General features: G+C 42.9%; 1 long non-coding RNA gene across 1 annotated transcript; it reads right to left on the bottom strand.

Moving 5' to 3' along the window:
- Positions 1 to 273: 273 nt before the first annotated feature.
- Positions 274 to 2,737, bottom strand: LOC130191813 (uncharacterized). Its single transcript, XR_008831259.1, has 6 exons — positions 2,510 to 2,737; positions 1,801 to 1,958; positions 1,688 to 1,711; positions 1,405 to 1,573; positions 806 to 1,079; positions 274 to 664 (listed from the first exon to the last, which is right to left on the bottom strand). It is a non-coding gene; the product is annotated as an uncharacterized LOC130191813 (long non-coding RNA).
- Positions 2,738 to 7,168: the final 4,431 nt, after the last annotated feature.

Genomic DNA, 7,168 nt, shown 5'->3' with positions numbered 1-7,168 from the left:
GTTTAAATGTAACTCTTCGTAACACTCAGTCGTGTTAGTTTTTTTTAACACTTGTATGTAGTGTTAATAATTAACTCTCTCAAGGGATGGTTTGTTAACTACACAAGTGTCACTCCCATTTTAACTCTATAAGGTGTCAATGTGTTTTTTTACTAGAAATACTTGTAAATTAAAGTTTGTGAAAGGGAAAGGGACATGATAGTTTTAAAACATATTTATTTTAAAACTAGTGCATCACATACACATTTTACAATGGTTTTCAAAACATACAACAATATGGAACAATGTATGCTCTGTCACTCTCATTAGAGAAGTTCATCAAAAGGTCTAACATATGGCAGTTTGTCAAGACCAATCAGAACACATTCGCTGCTTTGCTCCTCTATATGCATGGAAATGGTCATCAAAGTACATCGATGTTGTACACCGTGGTTTGAATGAGGGTGTAGAAACTGGAAAGAGCTTCATTGTAGGAGATGCTGAAGACATAGTGAGCTTTGAATAACACACCAACAGCAGCCGCCGATGTCCGAGCATTGAAGGGGACAGCTTTCTGGTCCACAATGAAGAATCTTTCGATGTTCTTCTTTTGCTCACAGATGCAGAGGAGGAAGGGCTGTCTAGCACCAACTTTCTCCAGGAATGTAGTGATGCTGGCTCCTTCCTGTTGTTTGAATAAAATATTCATATATTTAGCATAATAAGCAGTTAGATATATTATATCAACCTGCAACTCACTTCTCATAAATAACTGCAGCACTCAAAAATTAAAATGTTGCTCATACAAAAGGCTGATGGAACATACCTTAATACACCTTACAGGATGGTTGGCTGCCTGGGCTGAGCTTCCTTTGGCTGTTTTTTGTGGCCTCTTGATGTAGGAGGCAGGAGATGCAACAGAAGAGCTGACTGTGACAGGATTGTGCCCGTCACCAGTAGGTTTCGCCCCTAAGCACCAAGGAATGCGCAACCAGAGGGAGCTTTGGCAAGAATCTTTATTTCACCGCTCTGACCACCGACTGTGTCTCTGCTCATCGCTCCCGTCTTCAGTCCATCCAGCTCCTTTAAAGAGAACAAGCCTCCCAGATACACAACCACAGATTGTCATCAGCTGGACCGACTTACCAATCAGTCCAGCTGATGACAATCAGACACCGTTCCCTGAACCACACCCCCGCTCCACCCACTCTGCAGCCGAGCCTACACCCCCCTGCCACACTGACATATCACTATCCCAGCCTTGAAGACATCTACGATATTTTATAAAGAAGAAAATAAAGAAATGGAAAAGAAAACATTATTTTAGCCTTCAACAGCTACTTAATAACTCTTTTTTTTTCAATTTAGTTTTACTGGACTTGGCAATTTGGGTATTTTTTACACAGAAAAACTGTCCATATTTACCAAAGTCATTCTCAGCCTCAGTGTCAAAAGCCAGCAACTCCTCGACATGGAGACTTTGGAGAAGACTCTGGCATTCTGCGATGACTTTGTCCTTGAAATATGAAGGCCACTTTGCAGGAAACTCCCCAGATACTTCAGCCCCAAACATCATTGAGAAATCCTGTTCAATCTTTAAACAGAAACACAATGGCCATATACAGGTTAATGAAGTATGCTTTGCATTTAGAAGGATTCAGTTTTGAAATATTTCAAATAAGATGAAATAATCAATGTATATCCTTACCAATCCGGGTGTGTCAAGAAAGCGCTGAAAAACATCCAAGACGGAATATGTTATAACCACAGATTGATCAGTTGAGTGTTGAATTGTTGAGAGAGCCTCTCTGCACTCCTCACCAAAGAGCTGTCCACCAATGAACAGTCTCTCGTTGGGTTGTTGGGCTGTCCTGGAAATCGTTCCTGGAACGCCGACGAAAGCCGTCATCGGTGGTGCGTTGGACTGTTTTGAGTCTCCAAGCTAGATAGCCAGCGTTGGCCTCAGCATAGAATTGTTCCTGCTCACGCATGAAAAAACATGTACATATAACAATGCACAAACAAACACACACATATAGAAGTACAAATGAATTGAATTATTAAAAACATTAATGCTTATTCATTGCTCAGCGCTCTTTTAGTCTGTTTGTGTGCGCAGCAGAAGGCATTACAGCGGTCTGCGCGCCGTGCGTAACACACACACAAACAGCCGCTGCCCTCATCGTGCTCCGGGAAACTCAAGTCGGGAACGGAGAACTTTACTATAACTAAAACTTTTTTTTCACAATTTAAAAAAAAAAGTTATAATAATTATAATACTCGGCGGGCCGGATTAAAACGTATCGTAGTTTGCCCACCCCTGGTCTAAACCCATGGCCCGCCACTGTCTTCAGCATTATTGGGAGTGAATCAGCTAGGTTAGCTTAATGCTAAGCTAGCGCTAATGTTAAGTGTAGTGATGGCACACAGTAACGCTACCGTTATAACACAAGACTAACGGTGGCTCACCATGCCAGAAGAGAAATATCAATATCAAAACATATAACCTACTTAACAGAAAAGTACTTACCGAACATGTTATGCTATAACACCACGGTCATGGACGAAGTGTCTGCCTCCTTGTTGAACTCGGAGACTCACTGGCTTGATTCAGTCGGTGTGTGACGGACATGAGGGGGAGGGGCGGATTAACACCTACAGTGTCACAAGTCAGGTTCGGAGTTCAGACTTAAAGATTCGGAGTTAACGTAACTGAAGTGACACCTACAGATTTAATTCCCATACTTTTTGTTTCGACACTCGGTTTTGACACTGACTATTTGTCAACTGAGAGTTACATATACGAGATTTGACTCTATACAGGGTCAAATTAACTCTACATCTGCTCACATTTCACCAACACCAACAAATTAACTCTTTTCAATTTGCTGTGAAACTATGTTCAGGTAGTCTCTCAGCCTATTGGATAAGGCTCTGGAAAGCACCTTCGAGCACTGTTTTTCAACCTTTTTTGAGCCGCGGTCCATTTTTTACAATAAAAAAATCCCGCAGCCCACCCAACAACCAAAAGACTTACAACATGTCACATTTGAGCATAATACAGCATATGCAGACAATTTAAGTCTCTTAATGTGTTGATACTTAATCAGTGTGAAACCTGGTCCTGTTTGGATGAACCCAGAGCTGAACAAAGGCCCACATGAAGCTCTTCTTCAACAGCTCTCAGTCTCTTTTGAATTTTTATAGCAGCCATGCTTGAAAATCTCATCTCACAAAGATTTGTTATGGAAAATAGGAACACTGTTGAAATTGCTCTGTTTGCCAGAATGGAGCAACAGTCAACCAATAACTGTCCAAAGGTAGACCAGCAAAGCTCAGCTTTAAACCACGGTCTGGTCTCAGTTCAGTTAGTTCCTCCTGCAGAGCTATAGGGGTCCCTAACCCAGTCAAGGCATTCAGTGGAGGTTGAGGGGGAATAAAATGACAACTTATCCTCAATAGTTTTTAAGTTACTACCTATTGTCTCACTCAGTGCAGCAGTGTTGAAATCTCCTTGCCATTTCTGGGTGAGGGCAACATGTCAAGAATGGCACTTTTTTTCCATCCATTTAGTCTATGCTTGTGAGCAGGTTTTGATTTCGGCCTTGCATCCGTGTGTTCACTTCATTCAGGTGCTGAAACATATCTGCCATGTATGACAGCTTGCACACCACTCATCACTGGTGAGCAACTTTGCATCATCGCACCTCTCATCAGTCAAAAACGATGGGTATCGTTTGGGTTTTTTAAGCTAGCTCGTACCGGTAGCTAGCGCTAGCTACGAGCTAGCTTAAACATGGTTATAAGGGCTAATTTAGTATTTGTTGGCCTACTTTTATAAATGCAAGACTTGCAATCAACGTTGCAGTACTTATCTGAGTTCAGGCTGCTCTCGTCATCATCGGTCTCCACGTTTTCAGGGGGACGGTCTTCCCATCGCGCCCAGCCTGACGCTGATGTGCTCCGCACGGGCTCACGCAGTCAAACACGGTACACGCCTCCGCTTTCAAAGTTCAATGATAGGCTGTCGTAACCTGCTAACAGGGCGGAGTCACCAGAGAAGTTCAAAATAATAGTTTTTTTCAATTTCAATCGGCTCAGGCACCGAAAGGAAGCACTGAAAAGTGCGTGGCGTTTCCGGGTAGCACCGGTTGTATAGGACGTTTTCCGACGAGAAAAAACAGTGCGTAACGAGAACATCTGGGGGGTTCCCTTTCACTCTGCCAACGATGTTTTGTCACGAGATTCAATTCAATTCAGTTTATTTGTATAGCCCAATTTCACAAATTACTAATTTGTCTCGGTTTACAATCTGTACACATAGACATCCCTGACCTTTGACCTTTGACCTCACATCGGATCAGGAAAAACTCCCAAATAACCCTTCAGGGGGAAAAAAAGGGAAGAACCCTTCAGGAGAGAACAGAGGAGGATCCCTCTCCAGGATGGACAGAACAATAGATGTCATGTGTACAGAAGGACAGATTTAGAGATGACGTTCGAGCTTGCTTAAAACTATGGCACTGTCTGCTAGCTTTTCCCCACACAGCAAATCACAATGGGATCGGTGCAGTCAGATCCCCGGTGAAAGTGAATCCAAATGAAAGATAACGTTCACTTTAATGCTTACTGCCACCTATGGCATGGAAGAGTATGAAATTAACTAATCAGCCACTATATTGCAGGCTCAGACGAAGTAAGGTACGGTAAGAATATTTCACAATATTCTGTAGCTTTTCTTCACTCTGGCGATGACATCGTGTATTCTGAGCTGCACAATAAACACCCATTGTAAAGTCAGACACGGTCCCAAATGGTTTCTAAACTTTAAAAAGTATTACATGAAAACTGCTACCTGTCGGGGGAAAAATGTGTTTCACAGTTGTCTCTCTCCTGGAATGTTTATGGGGGTAATCTAATCCTGTGGGGTCACGGGAAAGGTCACAACCCAGTGTCTTGAGGTAATGACCAAACCGGAAAAGTCACTCAAATGGTCACTCGGTAGAGCAGGGGGCAGACTAAACGGAGACTTCGGGTGTCTCAACTTCCTCTGATAGGAAACAGATGGACTTTGGGAATGTGGAAGTGTCTCAGAGATCTATAAAGGTTGCAGTCTTGCACTGAGAAGGCAGCAGTTATTTCTGACAGTCTTGAGAGAAGGCTCAGGGATTCTGCTCCATTCAGCTGACCTTCCTCTTTGACAGAGCTTATAGTTAGGGCTGAATCAGGTTCACCTGGTCCAGCCCCTTGATATGCTGCTATAGGCTTATAGCTGCCGGGGGACGTTTAGGATGCACTGAGTACCTATCTCCTCTTTTCTCTCCTTAAGGATGAATTTTCATCTCTCAATCACACGTTACTAACTCTGCTTTCTCCCCGGAGTCCTTGTGACTTCACGTCTCATGGGGTCATCGGACCCTATGAGACGGCATAGATCCTATCTGCTGATGGAGCATCGAGGTCTGGGTCGTGGAATTCCTGCCACCGACTACGCCACTGTCCTGTTGAGACTCCACCCACTGTTGAGACTCCGCCCACTCCTCGCCATCTGCCTGATGGATGGAGGTCTCCATCGTGCCTACTATGAACTATTCATCTGTCCTTCTGGTCACATGACATCTATTGCATCTGTCCATCCTGGAGGGATCCTTCCTTTTTCCCCCTGAAGGGTTATTTGGGAGTTTTTCCTGATCCGATGTGAGGTTTTGGGGCAGGGATGTCTATGTGTACAGATTGTAAAGCACTCCGAGACAAATTTGTAATTTGTGAAATTGGGCTATACAAATAAACTGAATTGAATGTTTTCATGACTTGTTTGTATTTAGCGCTTGGTTGATGACTTGTAAACTTGTTACTATAATAAAGTGTTGTGGGTCAACCTTGCTTAAACTACTTTTGATTTCTCACAAGGTAAAGGAACAATTATTTCCACCACAAATTGGCGACGAGGATGCGATGGACGCGCTTGTCGGGGACTCCGGCTGAACGGCAGATGGCCATAATATAGATCAGTGGTCACCAACCTTTTTGAGCCCAAGATCCCTGACCTCCGCCTTCATGACCGGCAAGATCTACCTATTGAGGCGTTGAGAGAAAACGACGGTCCAGACTGGACTTATGACTTGAGGCTTTTTATTTGGCCTAATTCTAATTGAATGAAATCAAAACACTTTGGTCCAGCGTTCAAATTGATGAGACCAGGAACACAAAAATTAAGTGCAATATAAAAAGTAAGATATTTGTTCACCGCACACAATATGAACAAGAAAAAACACATTTGCAATGAGCAGCTGGATGAACTACCAATATAAATGTTATATTTATTTACATTACAACACAACACTGACAACATGATCAGTCAGTGCAACTCATGTAAGTTCAGCTCTCATCATAATGCCATCAAGTCATGTGACTCCAGTCAGTGTGACGGCTGTGACTGAACTCTGTCTGTGAGCTTGTAGTTTCATAAGCACAGACAGACAGTCTGAGGCCGTCTGTGAGCTGCTGTCAGTAATCCAGCTCCTGGTCTTTGATTTGGTGATTTTCTCAACTTCACTGACGAGTTTTTTGGGGCAAATGTGGTATTCATGAAAGTTTTCTCATCTGGGATTGGTTCTGAAGTCAGCCCGTTGGTGAATACGTTCACATCAGCTCTACAGACATCCTCAGATTTAAATAATTCTAATAATAATAAATATGAGAATTACCATTTGTGACTCCTGCATCTGTGCTTTTTCAAATAATAGAATACATATAATTGCAATCACTTTCGAGTAAACCAGATTGCTCCATCAGACAAGAAAAAAAGCTCAATGTTGAGCTTTTGTTTTGAAGGACAACAGCAAAAAAGCCCAACTCATGGAGGTAAAACCTGGCATGTCGCCAAGAATCTCGGCAGTTGCGCATGCGTAGGCGTAACCTGTTAATGCCGTAACGTAAACATTTACACGAAGGGACAGGCATTACAACATTTATTTATTGATGACGTAGTTGTATGTCCTTGTACTTTGAACTTGTGTAATGTGTAAAGTTATGAATAAAGGTCTTTCTGCATTTCCCCTGCGCCCCTACTATACGCTCCCCTCTCTCGGGGAGCACAGCTGAGAACACGGCTGTCAGAGAACCCGCTTTCAGGCGTTCATTAAAATCAGGTGGAGATCTTTTCTGACGTCGATCTTCCAGTCAGGAA

The sequence above is a fragment of the Pseudoliparis swirei genome, chromosome 1, assembly GCF_029220125.1.
Source record: "Pseudoliparis swirei isolate HS2019 ecotype Mariana Trench chromosome 1, NWPU_hadal_v1, whole genome shotgun sequence".
Classification (NCBI taxonomy): Eukaryota; Metazoa; Chordata; class Actinopteri; order Perciformes; family Liparidae; genus Pseudoliparis; species Pseudoliparis swirei.
This window is presented reverse-complemented; position numbering and strand designations above follow the sequence as displayed.